The following is a 19,671-nucleotide window of genomic DNA, read 5'->3' on the forward strand; positions in this document are numbered from 1 at the left end:
AGTGGCATTTCTATACACTAACAATGAGACTGAAGAAAGAGAAATTAAGGAGTCAATCCCATTTACAATTGCACCCAAAAGCATAAGATACCTAGGAATAAACCTCACCAAAGATGTAAAGGATCTATACCCTCAAAACTATAGAACACTTCTGAAAGAAATTGTGGAAGACACAAAGAGATGGAAAAATATTCCATGCTCATGGATTGGCAGAATTAATATTGTGAAAATGTCAATGTTACCCAGGGCAATATACACGTTTAATGCAATCCCTATCAAAATACCATGGACTTTCTTCAGAGAGTTAGAACAAATTATTTTAAGATTTGTGTGGAATCAGAAAAGACCTCGAATAGCCAGGGGAATTTTAAAAAAGAAAACCATATCTGGGGGCATCACAATGCCAGATTTCAGGTTGTACTACAAAGCTGTGGTCATCAAGACAGTGTGGTACTGGCACAAAAACAGACACATAGATCAGTGGAACAGAATAGAGAATCCAGAAGTGGACCCTGAACTTTATGGGCAACTAATATTCGATAAAGGAGGAAAGACTATCCATTGGAAGAAAGACAGTCTCTTCAATAAATGGTGCTGGGAAGATTGGACATCCACATGCAGAAGAATGAAACTAGACCACTCTCTTTCACCATACACAAAGATAAACTCAAAATGGATGAAAGATCTAAATGTGAGACAAGATTCCATCAAAATCCTAGAGAAGAACACAGGCAACACCCTTTTTGAACTCGGCCACAGTAACTTCTTGCAAGATGCATCCACGAAGGCAAAAGAAATAAAAGCAAAAATGAACTATTGGGACTTCATCAAGATAAGAAGCTTTTGCACAGCAAAGGATACAGTCAACAAAACTCAAAGACAACCTACAGAATGGGAGAAGATATTTGCCAATGATGTATCAGATAAAGGGCTAGTTTCCAAGATCTATAAAGAACTTATTCAACTCAACACCAATGAAACAAACAATCCAATCATGAAATAGGCAAAAGACATGAAGAGAAATCTCACAGAGGAAGACATAGACATGGCCAACACGCACATGAGAAAATGCTCTGCATCACTTGCCATCAGGGAAATACAAATCAAAACCACAATGAGATACCACCTCACACCAGTGAGAATGGGGCAAATGAACAAGGCAGGAAACCACAAATGTTGGAGAGGATGTGGAGAAAAGGGAACCCTCTTACACTGTTGGTGGGAATGTGAACTGGTGCAGCCACTCTGGAAAACTGTGTGGAGGTTCCTCAAAGAGTTAAAAATAGACCGGCCCTATGACCCAGCAATTGCACTGTTGGGGATTTACCCCAAAGATTCAGATGCAATGAAACGCCGGGACACCTGCACCCCGATGTTTATAGCAGCAATGTCCACGATAGCCAAACTGTGGAAGGAGCCTCGGTGTCCAACGAAAGATGAATGGATAAAGAAGATGTGGTTTATGTATACGATGGAATATTACTCAGCTATTAGAAATGACAAATACCCACCATTTGCTTCAATGTGGATGGAACTGGAGGGTATTATGCTGAGTGAAGTAAGTCAGTCGGAGAAGGACAAACATTATATGTTCTCATTCATTTGGGGAATATAAATAATAGTGAAAGGGAATATAAGGGAAGGGAGAAGAAATGTGTGGGAAATATCAGAAAGGGAGACAGAACGTAAAGACTGCTAACTCTGGGAAACGAACTAGGGGTGATGGAAGGGGAGGAGGGCTGGGGGTGGGAGTGAATGGGTGACGCTCACTGGGGGTTATTCTGTATGTTAGTAAATTGAACACCAATAAAAAATAAATTAAAAAAATAAAATAAAATATATTAATATAAAATAAAGCAGAAAAAGGAAAAATGGGGAAAAAATTAGAAAAACCGAAAAACAAATGCCAAGATGATAAAGATAAACCTAACTACATGAATTATCACATTATATATAAGTGGTCTAAACACCCCAAGTGCAGCAGTTCTCATTTTTTATTAAAAAAAATATGACTCACCTATATGCTGCATTGCAAATAGAGTATGTTAAAAAAAATAGTCACTGCTAGGCAAAAAGTGATAGAAAAGAAAAGATATATTTTGCTCACATGAATCAGAAAAAGCTTCAGTGGCTATATTAATATCAGACAAGGTATAATTCAGAGAAAATAATATTATCTTAGATGTAGAATGTTATTTCATATTGATAAAGGAGTCAATTCATCCAAGGGATATAACATTCCTAAAAGTTTATGTATTAGTAACATATTCAAAATACATGAGGCAAAAATTAGTGTAAGTGCAAGGAGAAAGATATAAAACCAAATTAGAGCCGGACATTTTGATAACCTTCTCTCTCCATAACTGACAGAACTAGTAGATACAAAATCATAAAGGATGGGCAGCCTGGGTGGCTTAGCGGTTTAGTGCTGCCTACAGCCCAGGGCCTGATCCTGGAGACCTGGGGTCGAGTCTCACGTCAGGCTCCCTGCATGGAGCCTGCTTCTCCTTTTGCCTGTGTCTCTGCCTCTCTCTCTCTCTCTCTCTCTGTCTCTGTCTCTCTCTCTCTCTCTCTGTTTCATAAATAAATAAATAAAATATTTTTAAAAAAATCATAAAGGACATACAAGACTTAAACAACAATATCTACCAACTTACCTATGGACATTTATAGAACACTCCAACCAACAACAGACTACACATTATTTTCAAGAGCACATGAAATATTTACCAAAATAGACCACATTCCAGGCCATAAAAATACCTCAATAAATTTAAAAGGATTCAAGTCATACAAAGTATGTTCTTGTGCCACAATGGATTTCAATTAGAAATCAATAACAGAAAGCTCTCCAGAAAATCCCTAGGTATTTGAAAATAGTTCTAAATAATCCAGGAACCAAAGGAGAAGAGGGAAATTACAAATGTTTTGAACTGAAAGAAAGAAAAACACAACATCAAAAATCGTGGGATGTCATTAAAGGAGAATTTAGTGGGAAATTTATAGCACAAAAGCATTTATTAGAAAAGATGCATGGTCTTAAATCAATGACCTCAGTTTCTAATTTATGAAGCAAAATAAGAAGAGCAAATTAAACCCAAAGTAAGCAGAATAAAGGAAATAATAAAGACAGAGTTAAATTCACTGAAAAATGTTTTAAAAATAGAGACAATTAAATCAAAGTCTGGTTCTTTCAGAAGATCAATAAACTTGATAAAACTTTAGACAGGCTAATAAAGAAAAAGAGAGTAGATACAAATTACCAATATCAGGAATGACAGTCGATGTCACTATATATCCTAAGAGCTATTGAGAGGATAATAGAACATTATGAACAAATTTGGTAATAAATTTGGCAACTTAGATGAAATGAACAACTTCTTTGAAAGACATAAACTATCAAAGTTCACTCAAAGACAAAATAGATGATCTGAATAGACCTATCATCTATTAAATAAACTGAATTTATGCTTAAAACCTTTCTGTAAAGAAAACTCTAGGCCCAGATGTTTTCACTTGTAAATTCTACCAAGTAATTAAGGAAGAAATGAAATCAGTTATACACAAAGTGATCTAGAAAACTGAAAGGGTGAGAATATTCCCAAATTTGTGTATGAGACCAGAATTATTCTGATACCAATGCAAGACAAAGACATAATAATAACCACAGCAAACACTTGAGTATAATATCCCTCATAAATATTGATTTAAATTTTTTATTAAATCATATCCAACAGTATATAAAAAGGATAATAGATCATGATCAGCTCTGGTGTTTATCTCAGAAATACAATGTCAGTTTAGCACCCAAGGTCCACTGATGCATTTAATATATTGATAGAGTAAGAAAGAAAATATGTGATCATATTAAGTAGAGGCAGAAAAGCATTTGATAAAATTCAACATCTATTTGTGATAAAATTCTCAGCAAAATAGGAATAGCAAGACACTTTCCCAAACTGATAAAGGAAATTGATGAATAACCTATACCTTATACCTAATGTAATCAAAACTGGTACAGCCGTATTGGAAGACAGTTCGGTGGTTTCTTATAAAAGTAAACATAATCTTACTGTAAGATCTAGCCATCATGCTCCTTGGTATTGACCCAAATGAGTTGAAAAGCGATGTACACACAAATCCTGCACAAGGATGTTTATAGCAGCTTTATCCATAATTGCCAAAACTTGGAAACAACCAAGATGTCTTTCAGTAAGTGAATGGATCAAAAACTGGTACATCCACACATTGGAATATTATTTAGCTCTAAAAGATATGAATGATGAAGGAATGAAAAGATATGGAGGAAACCTAAAAGCATCTTACCAAGAGAAAGAAGCCAGTCTGAAAAGGCTACATATTATATATATGATTCCATCTATAAAATGCTCTGCAAAAGACAAAACAATGTCTCCATTAAAAAGATCAGTGGTAGGTGATAAGGAAGAGAGTGATAAATAGTTAAAGCACAGAGGCTTTTTAGGGCAGTACTCTATATTATGTCATAATGATGGATACATGTCATTATACATTTGTCCAAACTCATAGAATATACAACATAAAGAATGAAACACACACACACACACACACACACACACACACACACACACACCAAATACATAGTTGTTTCATCAAATAAATGCTTTGTAAGACAAAACTTGGGGAAATCTTAAGGGAATAGATTCAGGTCTATAAATTTTTTTTTTCTGATAGTTTGTGAAGTGTCTTGCAGCTGAATAATTCTGAGAATCATTCAGAAGATGGAAAATTTTAAAGAAGGGCATGGATGCTTATTTTTTTAAATAAATGTTAGGAAGTAACAGTGGGCAAAAAAATAATGTAGAGATATGTAAAAATGGCATGCAGCCTCACTGAGTCACCAAGCCACCCTCCTCACACAAGATTCATTAGTCTCCGCATCAGTTTTGCTACTGAGTACCTTTATAGAAATGCATGCAATGTAATGGAAATGTACCTGTACCTTATTATACAAGTCTTCTGAATATAAATAATGCAAGAGGCCTGTTCTTTGCAAAAAGATGTTGTGTTAGAAAATGAAAACTGTAAACAGATTTCTAGTGATAGGTATTGTATATGCTCCAGACAGCATCAAGCTTTAATGCATGTGCTAGTTTTAAGTGCGATATGCACACACACACACACACACACACACACACACACACACTCCTTTAACTGTACTGGATTTGGATTTGGTTTTGTTTTGTTTTCTTTTTTCCCCCTTTTTTCTTTTCTATTCCTCAGTGAATCTGTACAGAATCTGTAATGTGAGTGTTCTTTGTTCATGATATTGTATACAAGGTTCCTCTGAAAATTAATAAGGCTGTCTCCAACTCACAGCCCTATTTGCATACTTCTCCCCTACCAGTTAGCTTTTGATTTTCCCCTGTATCTCTTTATCTTCAGGCTATAGCTGAATGGTTCCTTTGCCAAATTCCAAAACAGCCTTTCATATGGATCCCACATAATACTCTTTTTCAATTCTGGACCATGTATTTGGGGTATTTACTCCTACAAGGTTCATATGATTATTTTATAGTTCTTTTCCTTTAAAGAGTAAAATACATATGTGTCAAATTAATTTGATAAGGCACTGCTAATGGGTTAATAAAAACAGAATTCTATGATAATTAGGATTATAACCAAGAGCTTTCCAGTAAAGCTACAGTGCAACTAACCCTTTAAGAGTATAATATTAAGCCAGATCTAATTTAGTAGAGTGTACAATTAATAAGTCTTGGTCTCTTTTTTTTCCTTGCTACTGGGATCATCTCTGAGAAGAACTCAGTGAGAGGAACACTTATCTGCTCCTTTGAGGCCTGAGGTAACTAAAGTCTTTGATAAAAGGACAAACAGACCTGCTGAAGATGGGTTTCCAACATTTTCTCTTCTTGGAATAACTCATTTCCCAAGAGGGTTTTATTATACATCATTAGTTAATAGTGTTTACAGGACCATTATTTAGCCACTCATGATTTTGAAGTTGAGATTAGTAGCCCGTTTTATTGGCAAAATGTAAATAATTCCCCTCAGAGAGGGTATATTCAGCTCTTAAAAATTCATGGCCTTTGGCCTCTCCCAAGATTCTGAAAATTTTCTCCTCCCCATGAAATCTCATCCTTTCTTTATAATTGCTAAGACATCCTAGGATGGGCAATATGCATGTATTTGTCTTTCTAGTCAGAAGAATAAGAAAGCTCACATACTTTACTCTCTTAGATTAAATTGATTACACCTTGGATGCCAGGGCAAAGTCAATGGAGAGTCATTAAGAAAGCTATAATTAAAACTTTGAATTGTCTCAGAAGGTAAATTGGAAAAAAATGTAAATATTTCCATTTTAAAGCTCCTACTGGGCATTTCTTGTTGGAGAAGAGTGGTGAAGGGAACAAGGATGCTTTTGTAACAGGTTATTCCTCACGGGTCAATAGGCACAGAAGTGCCCTGTACAAGCAGTGTCAAACAGAGGACAGCTGCCCTACTTTGTACAAATTGCACACCTGTGTAAAGTATCACCTCTGCCATGGTTTAGAGTAACTGAACAGACTTGGTGGCAGTTAAGAAAACTTTTATCTTCCCCTAGGTGGATTTTTACTTTTTTGTCTCAGAAAATGAAAGGTTTGACTTTGGAAGTAGAATCTGTGTTTGACTCAATAGTTAACCATTTGGATGATCAAGACGAGTGAGCAATCATATCTGCACTTCACACTAATAGGGAGATAACACAGGGGCCAGAAAGGAGCTGAACACAAGGTTTGTCCTAGCTTGTTCTCAAGCCATCCTCCCCTTTCCTACATGTGCTGTGGTGTTATTATAGTATAAATTACTTGTGCTTTGGAAAACATACTGAAGCAAATCGGTATATAGATTTTCTCTGTGAGGGGAGAATTGAATGGATTTTAAAGTCAGATAAGCCCACTCAGATAAACAACTTGGGTTTTTCTAAAAGGAGGAGGGATTCTCATTGTTAAGGTGGGAACAGGAGACACTCTCTAGGCAGGTAATGGACTCCAGATGGGGGAGTAAGCCGGGAACTGGAGTATGTCCACAATGAAAGGTACCCTTTTTGTGCTGACTTCTTGCCCTCTTTGGACTAGAAGGTTAGTTATATGCAAAATGCAGTTTTTACTCTGAAATATTCCTTAATACATTGCAAATTCCTTTTGTTACCCAAGCTCCTCAGTAAAACCTATATTTCCTTAGAAAGCTGTAATTTTATTTAAAAAAAAAAAAAAAGAAAGCTGTAATTTTATTGTGGGGAATTAAACACTGGGCACTTAAAGAGCATACAGTCTGGCCCCATATTCTTCCTGCTTAACTTTGAAGTCAGTGAGGAAAGACCACTATCTTGTAGAGGAAGAGTGTAGTATGGAAGCTTTAGGTGGTATCAATATTAGTAACCCCAAGGAAACTGGGAAAAGCAAGAGTTCAGAAGCACACAACAAGATGATTATTAGCCCAGGGACACAATTCAGCGGCTGAAGGAAACAATTTCCTCTTTCTCAAACACCTCACAGGAAATTTACCCTTAAAACCAAGATTATATTTTCCTATACACTTAAAAATTTGACACAATAGTTAGCCCTCTATTAAATATAGATATGATGAACTCTCATACAGCCTTTGAGAAACACTGAGATATGCAAGGTGATTTTTCCTTCTTAAAATGTCCCAAGACTATAGTGCTTTTGGGATCTGCTTTGACTTTCCCTATTGGCTCTGTCTGTTGTATCAACCCTCAGACTCACTTTTTCCCAAACAACAGGCCTGTCCCTACAGATTTATTCCTTTCTATCTAATCTATTGGCTCGAATCAGGTATGAAGCAGAAGGCAAGGATAGTGAACTAGAATAAGAGAAAAAGATATCATAAATTGTGCCTGAAAGCATTGTTTTTGAGTAAAAAGCAGATTAGGTTTTAGGTTAGGTATCAGCTTCTCTGGGGAGGGACCTCCCTGGAGGTACTCCTGGGAGCCCACTCAGCACTTCCTATGTGGTTTTCTCACATCCCTCAACAGAGTGTACTGTGTCCATGTGTTTTCTTATCAATCTCTGTCCCTAGACTCTATATTCCTTGAATTCTGGGATTGGGCCTATTTCAATGATTATTTAACCCCCTCCCCATCACTTATCAAAAAGCCTGGCAAAGTGTAGATTTCCAAAGATGCTTTTAAACTAAAAAATGAATGAAACATACTACAGCATTTAAAAAAATATGTTCTCCAGCTCACTCCTATCTCCATTCCCCATGTCCATAAGCAGTCTCTACCCCAACACCCCTCACCAAATTACTTAAACTAGGGTAATCAATCCTATATATCAGAATCAATGAGAACACTCTATGAAGTTCTCATGTCTGAACCCCACGAAGAGCAGGAATGCGATAACCTGTGAATACTTTTATGAATGTATGCATTTGTTAATGTTTTAATGCTATAAGGCAATTTAAAATGTGTAGCCAGAATTGAGAATTGCTGGGCTAGTCTATTTGTTTTTACTGGTTTCCATGCTCATGACTATGTATTTCGTCAGTACCATATTCATCATTTTGTTTCTTTTCTCAATTTATTTGAATTTTTTACTGTTCTTTTTAATTTTTTTATGTTTGATCATTTTTTTTAGTTCTCAGTGAGTACAAGTGAAAATTTGGTTAAATATAGAATTATTGGGTACAAACATTTTTCCTCTTCAGCAATTATTGGAAGTCCCATTAACTTCTAGCATTTACAGGTATCAAGGAAAAATTTGATTATCAGAGTAGTTCCTACATTTCCATATGTAATTCCTTTAGCTCCATACATACAATATCCCCTTGAATATCTTTGCAAATAGGAATTAGATAATTTGTAAATTTTTTAAAAAAGATTTTATTTATTTATTCACAAGAGACACACAGAGAGAGGCAGAGACGTAGAGGGAGAAGCTGACTCCCTTGCAGGGAACCTGATGTGGGACTCCATCCTAGGACCTCGGGATCTACTATCTGAGCCAAAGGCAGACACTCAACCACTGAACCACCCAGGTGTTCCTAAACTTTTTTGGTAGAATAACTTTGCTTCTTGGGATACCTGGGTGGCTCAGCCGTTGAGCATCTGCCTTTGGCTCAGGGCATCATCCTGGGGTTCTGGGATGGAGTCCCAGATCAGGCTCCCCACAGAGAGCCTGCTTCCATCTCTGCCTATGTCTCTGCCTCTCTCTGTGTGTCTCTCGTGAATAAATAAATAAATAAATAAATAAATAAATAAATAAATAAATAAATAAATCTTTTAAAAAAAAGAATAACTTTGCTTCCATTTTAACTCTGTGAAGAAATGGCATTTGACTCCTTCTTTCATATTGGTTGCCTTCAATTTCTTTGAAATTGTCAAGTGTTTTCATGTGTCTGGAAGTTTTTCTCAGATGGGACTATTTGTCCAAAATTTGGATTAAGCATGTTTCCATCAGAAGTTTTGTGAGTTCCTATCCAGCCTCCTAGGCCCCAGTGAAGAGACAGATGCTCAAACCAACTAAGCTTTTTTTTCTTTTTCCTTTTCTTTTTTTATAAATATGAGTTCCAGGTGCTCACTGAGTTGAGGAAATAAGCTACAGCTGGAGGCTGCCTGACCAGCGAATCACTGCTGGGCCAGAGATTGTCTCCCCGTGTGCCAGGAGACTAAGTCACTATTTCAGAAGCTGCCTATGGTCTGCACCTGTGGCCCCAAGAGGAGCTGGGATTCATAGGAGCACACTGCTCTTTTGTTTGGAAAACACCTTCACAGACATTTTGCCAAGCAACCAGGTTTCTCTTGGTAGGAGAAATGACAACAAAAGGAAGTGAGTCGGTCTGTGTAGCAGATTAACAGGAGCTGGAGTTGTTTTCTGGAAAACTGAAAAAGAAGGTCAGGAAAGAAAGAAAGGGCTTGGGAAAAAAGGGCCCTCAGTCTGCCTGGATAACTAGGAAATTCCAGAGACTTATGCCTGACATTTAATAGTAAGTTGTTCACTGTTCCTTGCTGTGCTTTAGAACTCTTTAGTCATACCCAAATCTTTGGAAAAGTACATTACAAAAAAAATGGGCTTGTGTCGCTAGTGCTTTAAGGAATATAGATGGAAGGATTGTGTTGGGTTGAAGTGCCCTTCAGAGGGCCTGTGGAGTAAGAGTTGAGGAAATAAATGTTTCCCCATTTCTAAGTATCTTCTGAAATATTGGGATAGATCCTGGACTTTTTGTAGTACAGTAAAAGCAGACTGGAGTCATTTTTATTTCCATTAAAGAACACATTCTGGGGCACTTAGGTGGCTCAGTGATTGAGCATCTGCATTTAAGGGCATGATCCCAGGGTCCTGGGATTGAGTTCCACATTGGGCTTCCTGCATGGAGCCTGCTTCTCCCTCTACCGATGTCTCTGCCTCTCTGTGTGTGTGTCTCTCATGAATAAACAAATAAAATCTTAAAAAAAAAAAAAAAACATTCTGGAGGAATTGGAGGCAAAAGACTATGCTTACTTTTATTATTTTTTAATAAATTTATTTTTTATTGGTGTTCAATTTACCAACATACAGAATAACACCCAGTGCTCATCCTGTCAAGTGCCCCCCTCAGTGCCCATCACCCATTCACCCCCACTCCCCACCCTCCTCCCCTTCCACCACCCCTAGTTCGTTTCCCAGAGTTAGGAGTCTTCATGTTCTGTCTCCCTTTCTGATATTTCCTACCCATTTCTTCTCCCTTCCCTTCTATTCCCTTTCACTGTTATTTATATTCCCCAAATGAATGAGACCATATAATGTTTGTCCTTCTCCGATTGACTTACTTCACTCAGCATAATACCCTCCAGTTCCATCCACGTTGAAGCAAATGGTGGGCATTTGTCGTTTCTAATGGCTGAGGAATATTCCATTGTATACATAGACCACATCTTCTTTATCCATTCATCTTTCGATGGACACCGAGGCTCCTTCCACAGTTTGGCTATTGTTATGCTTACTTTTAGAAGTGGAAGTGAATCAGCTCTTGAACTTTCCTGAGTATGCCAAACAACTATCATTATGCTCTTCACCCAAGGTGTGGTTAGGGCAAAGGGTACATTAGGACTAAATCTTCAACCACTGAATCCTAGGACTCAAGACTGAAGGCTGTAGTTCAATTGATAATTCCCAAATTCCTGCTTCCTTCAGCCCCAGCTTCCTGATTTAGGTAGTATATGCATGATTCCTCTGAGGGCTCCATTCCCTCTCCCCAGATAGATCTTTTTATTCAGATATTTAAGTTTTACAATGTTCTTCATAAACTTTTCTCTGCTATAGGTTATTATAGGTCTTAAAGAATTATCTTTTCTATGGATGGGACTCTTCCATAGCCATGATTTTATTTTATGCTTTGCATTCTTGTGAATCTAAGAGGGCAACTGGATAACCCACTATGTTGCTTATCTAATCAGTTTACTTCATGTTTTCATGGGAGAAATTTCAAAACTCTATGTATTTAAACAATTTTCTCTTAAAGGTAAATAGGAAATAGTACAACTATTGTGCTATTGAATTAGCTTATCATTCCTAGTGCCTTGGAATAGAAATGAGAGAATTTAAGGTACTGATGAATTTATTCTGGGAAGAGATTGGTGAATGTATTAGTTTCCTATTGCTGCTGTAACAATTATTACAAAATTAGAATATTGCCTTACTGTTCTGGAGGTGAGAAATCTAATGGATCCACAGGGCTGTGTAACTTCTGCAGGTTCTTGGGGAGAATCCACTACCTTCGCTTTTCCAGTTTTTAAATGTTTTCAGCATCTTCTTGGCTTGTAGTCCCTCCTATCTTCAAAGACAGTATCCTAGCATTTTGAAATCTCTGTCTCTATTTTTCTCTCTCTCTTTCACTGGCCTCTACTTTTGTCATCACATCTTCTTTGTGACCTCCCCATCTTGTTCTCATGTCACCTGAGTACATTATGCCCACCTGTATTATCCTGTATTATACAGCTCAACATCCTTAACTTAATCACATTTGCACTTTTGCCCTGTAGGGCAACATAGTCACAGATTCTAGGGATAGAGTGTGAACATGGAATTAGGTTACCTACAGTTGTCCCAAATGATAACCTGAGAAGATAAGGAATCGTTTCATCAAAAACATTGTGCTTGCTCTTACCTCCAGCATTCAAAGACCCAATGTTTTCTATGTAGAAATTTTTTTACCGTATCCTCATTTGTCTACTCATCCTTCAAATCTTAAAGTTAATTAATGTTGAAGCATTGTCAGATGGAGTTTTGCAGGCCTGATGATTTTGGGTAGCACTTTGTATATTAGTACCTCATCGTCTCTGGAGTTGCTTGCTGAGTAATTTTAGATGACTACTAACCTCATAATTAGATAAATAATTGATATGGTTCAATTACTTGCTACTTTACAACTTTATTAATATTCGTGTTGGAGCTGTAGATGTCTTTTTGCCCTTTACCTGCCTGGGAGAAAACCTAACCCTCTACGGATTTGGTGAGACGTGCTAGAGAACCCTTGCTAGAATCCAAGATATGTAAATTAGCCATCTTGTTCCCAAGCATTAGCAGCTGTAGTTTTTAACTATTAATGAGATGGTCAGTATTTGCTGTAGGAGAATGAAACCAAGTGAATGGGTTTGGTGTTCATGTCATTTAAAATCAATTTATTATTCAAGGATTATTAACCAAAGTAGCTGAGTTGCCCAGAGGTGGCCAGAAGACTGCTGGCTTTGGTGGTTTGTGTCTCTAGGCTATGCATGGGGATGTGTTGTTGCAATCTTTTTAGGGGTTGGCCTCTTGCAAGCTAGACTGTAGTCAGTAAGGAATAATAACTCGATGAATATCAGTTGAAAAAATAAATGATAACAATTTGCAAATACAAAAAACACTTTTTATTATTGCCTATAATTAACTGGAGAAACATCCTAGAAATGTCAAAATTCAGAACATTTTATATATAGCTGAATTAAGTACTAAAAAACAGTAAAAGGGAAATGGGTAAAAAAAGATGAAAAGGTACAAACTTCCAGTTATAAGATAAATAAGTCCTGGAGAGGAAATATATAGCGTGGTGACTAAAGTTAGCAATACTGTATTGTATTTTTGAAAGATGCTGAGAGATCTTAAAAATTCTCATCACAAGAAAGAAATTGTAACTGTATGTGATAATCACTTCACAATAGATGCATGTATCAAATCATTATGTTGTATATATAAAGCTAATACAATATTATATGTCAACTATACGTCAATAAACACAATTAACACATCAGTGCTGAGAGGAAAAGTAAACATCTTCTAATTTCTTTTAAGGGCATTATCTTAGAATTCCACTTTATTAATCATAATTTTTATACCTTTAAAGCTTTCATCTATATGATACATCATAATCTTACTTTAAGGGAGAAAACATAATTTGTATTTTATCTGGTTTACCCTGTAAGAGTCTATGTGTTTAATAAGCACATTCAAATTATCTTATTCTCCGACATAATATACATTTAATTTTAAAAGAAATTTATAAAGTAACTATTATAAGCAAAAAAAGAATCATTGGTACTGTGCTACAAAAGATTGGAAAAAGAAATCAGCATTTGCTTTGAATATTTCTTAATGAATTAGTTTCATGGGCTTAGCACAGAAGTATATAAGAAATTAAGTATTTACTCTGTTGACTCAAATTATATTAGTTCAGGAAGATCTAATTAGATGATTAGTGATTTAGATTATAAAGCTCCAAGTGGTAGATAGACTTTATTTCTCTAGAACTTTAAGCTGTTTTTAGGCAGATGTTTTCAAATGATCAAGATACATGCCATGGTTCTATGTAGACCAATATAAGTTTGTTTTATGTTATCAGTGACTTCTTTGTGCTTTACATGAATGGAGAACTATGGTAGTCTCTGCCAAGGTTTGCAATTAAATAGCAAGACTAGACAGAAGTAGTGGTGTACAGAATGTCCAGGAAATAGGAAGAATTAACAGGGAGAAATTTTTCATCAACCGTTATCATGGGCTTTTATATCCTGCTGAAGATGGCATTCCTTAAACCTGACATTCAATTAAGATGATATAGCAAAATGAGGTATGTTATCTTCAGAGTCTGAACATTTGCTGTAAATGTTGGTTTGACAAATAATTGTGGAGAAGATCAATACTGCCTGATTAGAAACAAGTTGGTCTGTCCAGGGAGACATGGACATGCTAAAGGTGGGCTTGTTAACAAAGGCCACTCATCATAGGGCTGTGATGCTCCATTGGTTGGAGACATTTAAGATCATTTGGAGCAAAGATTCTCCCTGCCTACTCACTCTGCTGCCATTTTAACTTTTAATTAATCAGCAGATTCCTGATTAGTCAGAAACTTGAACTCTTTATAGACATAAGAATGAGGATAAATAATCAGTGGTTAGTGACCGTGTTAAATGACTGGCTTATTAATACCTTAGGCAAGTGGGGTGAGGAAGAGACCAAATGAATTTAGCTGTGATAGCTGGTTGCTCAGTGAAGACATGAAACCACTGAAATGATGGCTTTGCTGGAGGTGGGAGGTGGGTAGAAGCTAAATCTACCAATACCAGTAACTCACACATACAAACTCTTTCCTACCCCCTTCCTATTCTTAGGACATTTAGGAAATTTCCCTAGTCTCACCTGTAGAAATACCTAACACTTTGAAAGTGCTCATCTCTTTTTTTTTTTTTTTAAGTGGGTTCCACATGGGCCTTGAACTCATGACCCTGAGATCAAGACCTGAGCTGAAATCAAGAGGCAGAGACACTTAACTGAGCCACCCCAAAGTGTTCATCTTTTTAAGCAGATTAAGAATCAAGTAATCAGGGACACCTGGGTGGCTTCTGCCTTCAGCTCAGGGGGTGATGCATCTGCCTTCAGCTCAGGGGGTGATCCCAGAGCTCCAGGATCGAGTCCCATATCAGACTCCCTGCGTTGGAGCCTGCTTCTCTCTCTGCCTGTGTCTCTGCCTCTCTCTCCTTGTCTTTCATGTAATGCTATTCTAGCAATAAGAACCATAATACTTATTTTTCCTCAAGGAAGTAATTTTAAAGTAAATTTAAAACTGCTCAAATCCAGTGCAGATTGCATATCCAATGAGTAAAAATGATTAGAAATAAAGGACTAATCTTGTAATAGAAATGTGACATTCATGGTAGCAAACCAGGAAGTATGAAACTCTTCCTCCCACATTGTGACAGAGACTGAGGAGGAAAACTGCACTCTGCGAACTCCAAAAATATACTTTCAAAGTTTAAATGAAGTCTTTGGGAATATAACAGGAGGCCTTGAACTAAGTTTGAGGTGGATGCTATAGAGAACTGAACTGAATAGCTTTGCTTACAAAAATGAAAGTACTTTGGCTTGGTTTTGTCTTTTCTTTGTTTTTACAGGGATAGAGAAGAGAGAGCCAATAGGGAAAAAAGGGAGAGGAGAGACTGAGCAAGTCACTTAGCTGTGTGGAAAAAAATGCTCATAAGGACAGGAGAGACATTCATTGTCTCAGGTGAAGCCTCTGGAGTTGTTAAACATAAGCCTGCTTTGTCTCCTCAAGGCAAAATGAGTTCCCTGGCCAATAAAGTTAAATTTTATTGTGCATGCATGAAATTGTGCATGCATGAAAGCATGGGGCATGGTGGCTAGGATAAACAATAGACCAGTAGGTAGGTTCATAACCGATAAAATAGGTACTCATGAAAAGTGCTATAATGATCTACACATGGAATTTTGATAGCTACTATCAGATGGTACCCTTCTTATACTGGGTGGTCTGGATAGTCCTGCCTGAGAAGGAAGCTCTCAGGTCTACAAAACACTAAGGTAATGGGGTTCCAGGGTGAGCAGATAACAAACACAAAGGTCCCAAGGGACATGAGGGAGATCTTGTGTTTAAGGAGAAGTAGGGGGCCAATAGGAAGGCAGGAAATTGATGCAAGGAGAGAATATAACAAAATGAGGTTTAAAATTTTTATGTGTTTAATATTTTTAAATTACTCTGTGATGTGGAAAATGGTTTGGAGAGGGGCAGACCAACCCCCCTAACATCAGGATTAATCTTTCATTAGGATACCATTCAAAGTCAACATGCAGGTGTCTAGCAGTATACATCTTTATTAATCATAAAGGAAGCATTCAATCAATTTCTTCAATCAATGATCAAATAAAAGAACAAATGAAAAAATAAACTCTATATAAACAATTTAGCTTGACTGTGGTTTCCAAACCAAAACAAATTTACCATGTGTTTTCTCATAAAAATCTAAAATAGGTTTGTGGCAGGTAGAAATTATGAATAGGAGATCTTATTAGTAGGAGCAGCCCTCATGATGAACTGTCAGAATTAATGGAGATAGTTAGTCATCTCTGATTTTGCTTTAGGTGAGACAATCTCTGTTAGGCAATATGGATTGTGCCACTTGAATAAAACTGTAGTTTTACGAATAGCTTCTTCCTAAATTTGGGGGGTTCTTCAATGCTAATCTCAAATGCAAAACAAATCTGAATCACAGTCTCAGAGAGGTTAAAGGTTCCAGTGGGGGAACACTCTATTTTGTCATTGTGTCATCTGGAATTATTTTATGCATCTCAGTGCAAAGTAAAAATGTAAAGGGATCATCACTTAGTAATAAACTGTTGACTTCTAGACAAACATTTTAACTGATTTACATCTGTTTTTCCTCTAGGATAGCTATAGTATTTGATATATCTGTTCTCCAACTGATCAGTGATAGCTGGGGGAACATTTCTTTAGCTGTATGCAAATTGACCATGAAATGCAGAAAGCCAGACTATATGCCTGTGGAAGGAGATCTGTTATGAATACCAGCCATAGAACTACTGAGCCATTCACCAAACAAAGAGCACACCGAAGACCTCAGGAGTAATTAATTGGTCGAGTCACATGGTAGTGTCAGGACATATACTTAAAAGAACCCTGAGCACTCCTGGGATGTTCAATAATTGACCAAAAGTAGTGTTATCAGAGACAAATCAGAAATCGATCATTTCTTCATTGTTTGGATACATAGAGACAGCTCCATTTAAAGTATTTGTCTTGCCAAATTTCTGAGAGAGGGAAAATATGGAATTTAAGTTGCTGTTGACTAAAGGAGGTAAAAATCAAGAAAAATTATTTCTCTCTATTGAGGGAAACAGGATTTAAACCATCTTATTTTGGGTCACTACTATATTTTTTAGGCTTCCACTTCATGACATCTAAGCAAAGGGAGAGATGTAAGAATAGAGAAATCTAATTTCCCTGTGATCCATATGAAGATAAGAAAATATGTAAGGTTACTGAGGAATGGGGCATTTGTATCAAAACCTTTGACAAGTTTGAGAAAAACTTGAATCTCCATTCCTACTTTCTGTCCAAGGGGTCAGGAACTCCCTCAGGAACCAGACAGATGGGGTTTAAATCTGAGCTCTGGGTTCCATTACTAATCCTGTTTGATGCTGTGCTAGATACTTACTTTTTACATTAGTGTCCTTATGTATAAAAGATATCAATTATTATCTTCAGAATTATTAAAATGATTAAGTGAGGTAATGTTTTCTTAGTATTAGTAGCTATATGAGTGTTCAAAATGGAATTAGTTATAATACTAGTAACAAAAACCACATTTCTTTCATAAACATAAGAATGAATAATTATAGAAAAAAGTGAACAGGAATGTAGTAGAAGAAAGCATAAATATGTCAGAACAACACTATATGCACGCAAAACATTGGAGATGTTTATGGATAAAATCAGGATTTGGGATATAATTTTGGCAGTAATAACTCAGGCATCCCCTGCACCTATATTGCTGAAACACATTGGCTCTTGCCTGGGAGTGATAATAGTGGAGGGCAAAAAAAGATTCTATGGGGCCAGAACATGCTACTGCTGCAGAATTACTCATCTTCAGTACCCTTGAACCTTAAGAACCAATGTTGGGAAATTAACAGCTGCACCTTGGGGAAGCAAGTGCTTGTCAGGATCAGACATCAAGAACTCCAAACTACAGTGGGCAGACTTCATGCCAATGTAGAGAAAGATTGCATCTGTGGTATTTCATTGAACCAATTCATGTAGACTAGTAAATATGAAAGCAGTTACCAAATTAACTGGACTGAATGATTCTTATTATTAAGGGGAAATAGATTTGCTGCAGTATAGTGAGAGGCAGGAGAAGTATATCTGAACAAGAAAGCCTGGGGGCAGGGGAGTGGTTTCTTAGGACACTTCAGAAACTCCATACAAGGACTCATTCTTCAGGCATGACAGTTTGAGCTGTGCAAGACATTTAAGACCCTCAACAATTGGTGTGCCAGGTGAGGGTAAAGGAATTTGGGAATGTAATGTGAAAGATGGAAATTAGAAATACCTACCATGGAGAATTAGTAGGAAAAGGAAGTTATCTGAGATGTAACCTGCTTCTAAAAATATAAGTGACTTTTAGAAATAATTAACAACTGCATGAATTAAAGTTAATAGAGAATGAATTCTAGAGAGAAAATTAGAGCTAATTGTCAAGTCCTTTACTGTGTACCAGGCATTGTACTAAATGATTCTCAAGCATAATTTCATTTAAGCCTCATAACAACTATATAAATGCTATTATTACTGCCATTTTGCAGATGCAGAAACTAAAGTTCCCAGGTGTTAGATACTGTAGTATTTAATACAGGTGGTAGACCCTGGATTGGAACCCCAAAGGCTTACCTTTAGATCTCTCTCATTAATGATTACCCTATGTTGCCTCTCAGTGATCTGTAGGGCATATTTTCTGAACAGGTAACTAAAGAACTTGCCAGCTAGAATGGTACCTGAGGTTTGATTTCTCCAAAAGTTCTCTGCATATGGGGGAAATTGGAAATTGTCTGGAGATAGTTTTTAGTGTCATGATTGGGGACAGGAGGTGTGCTAGCCGACATTTAGTAGTTAGAGGCCAGAGTTGGTACTATATATTCTACAATGTGAAGCATATTGCCCACAACAAAGAATTACCTGACTGAAAATGTCAATAGTGTCAAGATTGAGAAACCCTGAGTTAATCAAACATTTCCTAAATTGTCCTATGGACTTTCTGTATACTATGAAAAACAGCCTTGTGGATTAAAAAAAAAATAAATCTTGCAACATGTTATATATTACTTTTTGAATAATCTCTATGAAGATTGTATTTTAAATCTTATTTTAACATAATTTAAAATTCTGAAAAGGCCTCCAGCAAAGACACCTGTTTACCTTTTACTCCATAGAGAGATGCATAGTTTGGATTACAGATGGGGTGATGCTTATGCCAGTCATGAGTGACTTCACCAAAGTTTGGAAGAAAGAGCCAAAATTAAAATGCTATTCTCTTGACATCAAATTTAGAAGCTGAGATATTTGTTCTCTTGTAAAGTATACATTACCCTTAAAGATTTGAATATTTAAATTAAAAATAGGCCAATAAAATATAATAAACCACAGATTATAAATCCTATTTCATCCAATTGACAGAGATCAAATAAACTTCATATGTATACAAGGTTTTATTAACTATATCAACACATTCCTCTGATTTGAAGGCAGAAGATGAACTGTATAGATGACTATGCACCTATACAGAGGTTCTATTCACTAATAGCCTATCTTTCATCACTGAGTATAACAAATAGAGTTAGTTAGGCC

The 19,671-nt window shown here is 36.6% G+C and overlaps 2 long non-coding RNA genes across 3 annotated transcripts in view; one reads left to right on the forward strand and one right to left on the reverse strand.

Annotated features, from left to right (window-relative positions):
- Nucleotides 1-6,259, forward strand: part of LOC144281156 (uncharacterized) — a 121,735-nt gene extending 115,476 nt beyond the window's left edge. For both annotated transcript variants that reach the window (XR_013349603.1, XR_013349604.1), the window contains one exon: nt 5,800-6,259. This is a non-coding gene — a long non-coding RNA (uncharacterized LOC144281156). The remainder of the gene's footprint in view (nt 1-5,799) is intronic.
- The window catches only part of LOC144281155 (uncharacterized), a 37,883-nt gene extending 26,021 nt beyond the window's left edge, over nt 1-11,862 (reverse strand). The window contains exon 1 of the long non-coding RNA XR_013349602.1: nt 11,681-11,862. This is a non-coding gene — a long non-coding RNA (uncharacterized LOC144281155). The remainder of the gene's footprint in view (nt 1-11,680) is intronic.
- Between the last annotated feature and the right edge of the window lie 7,809 nt (nt 11,863-19,671).

The sequence above is a fragment of the Canis aureus genome, chromosome 12 (genome assembly GCF_053574225.1).
Source record: "Canis aureus isolate CA01 chromosome 12, VMU_Caureus_v.1.0, whole genome shotgun sequence".
Taxonomy (NCBI): Eukaryota; Metazoa; Chordata; class Mammalia; order Carnivora; family Canidae; genus Canis; species Canis aureus.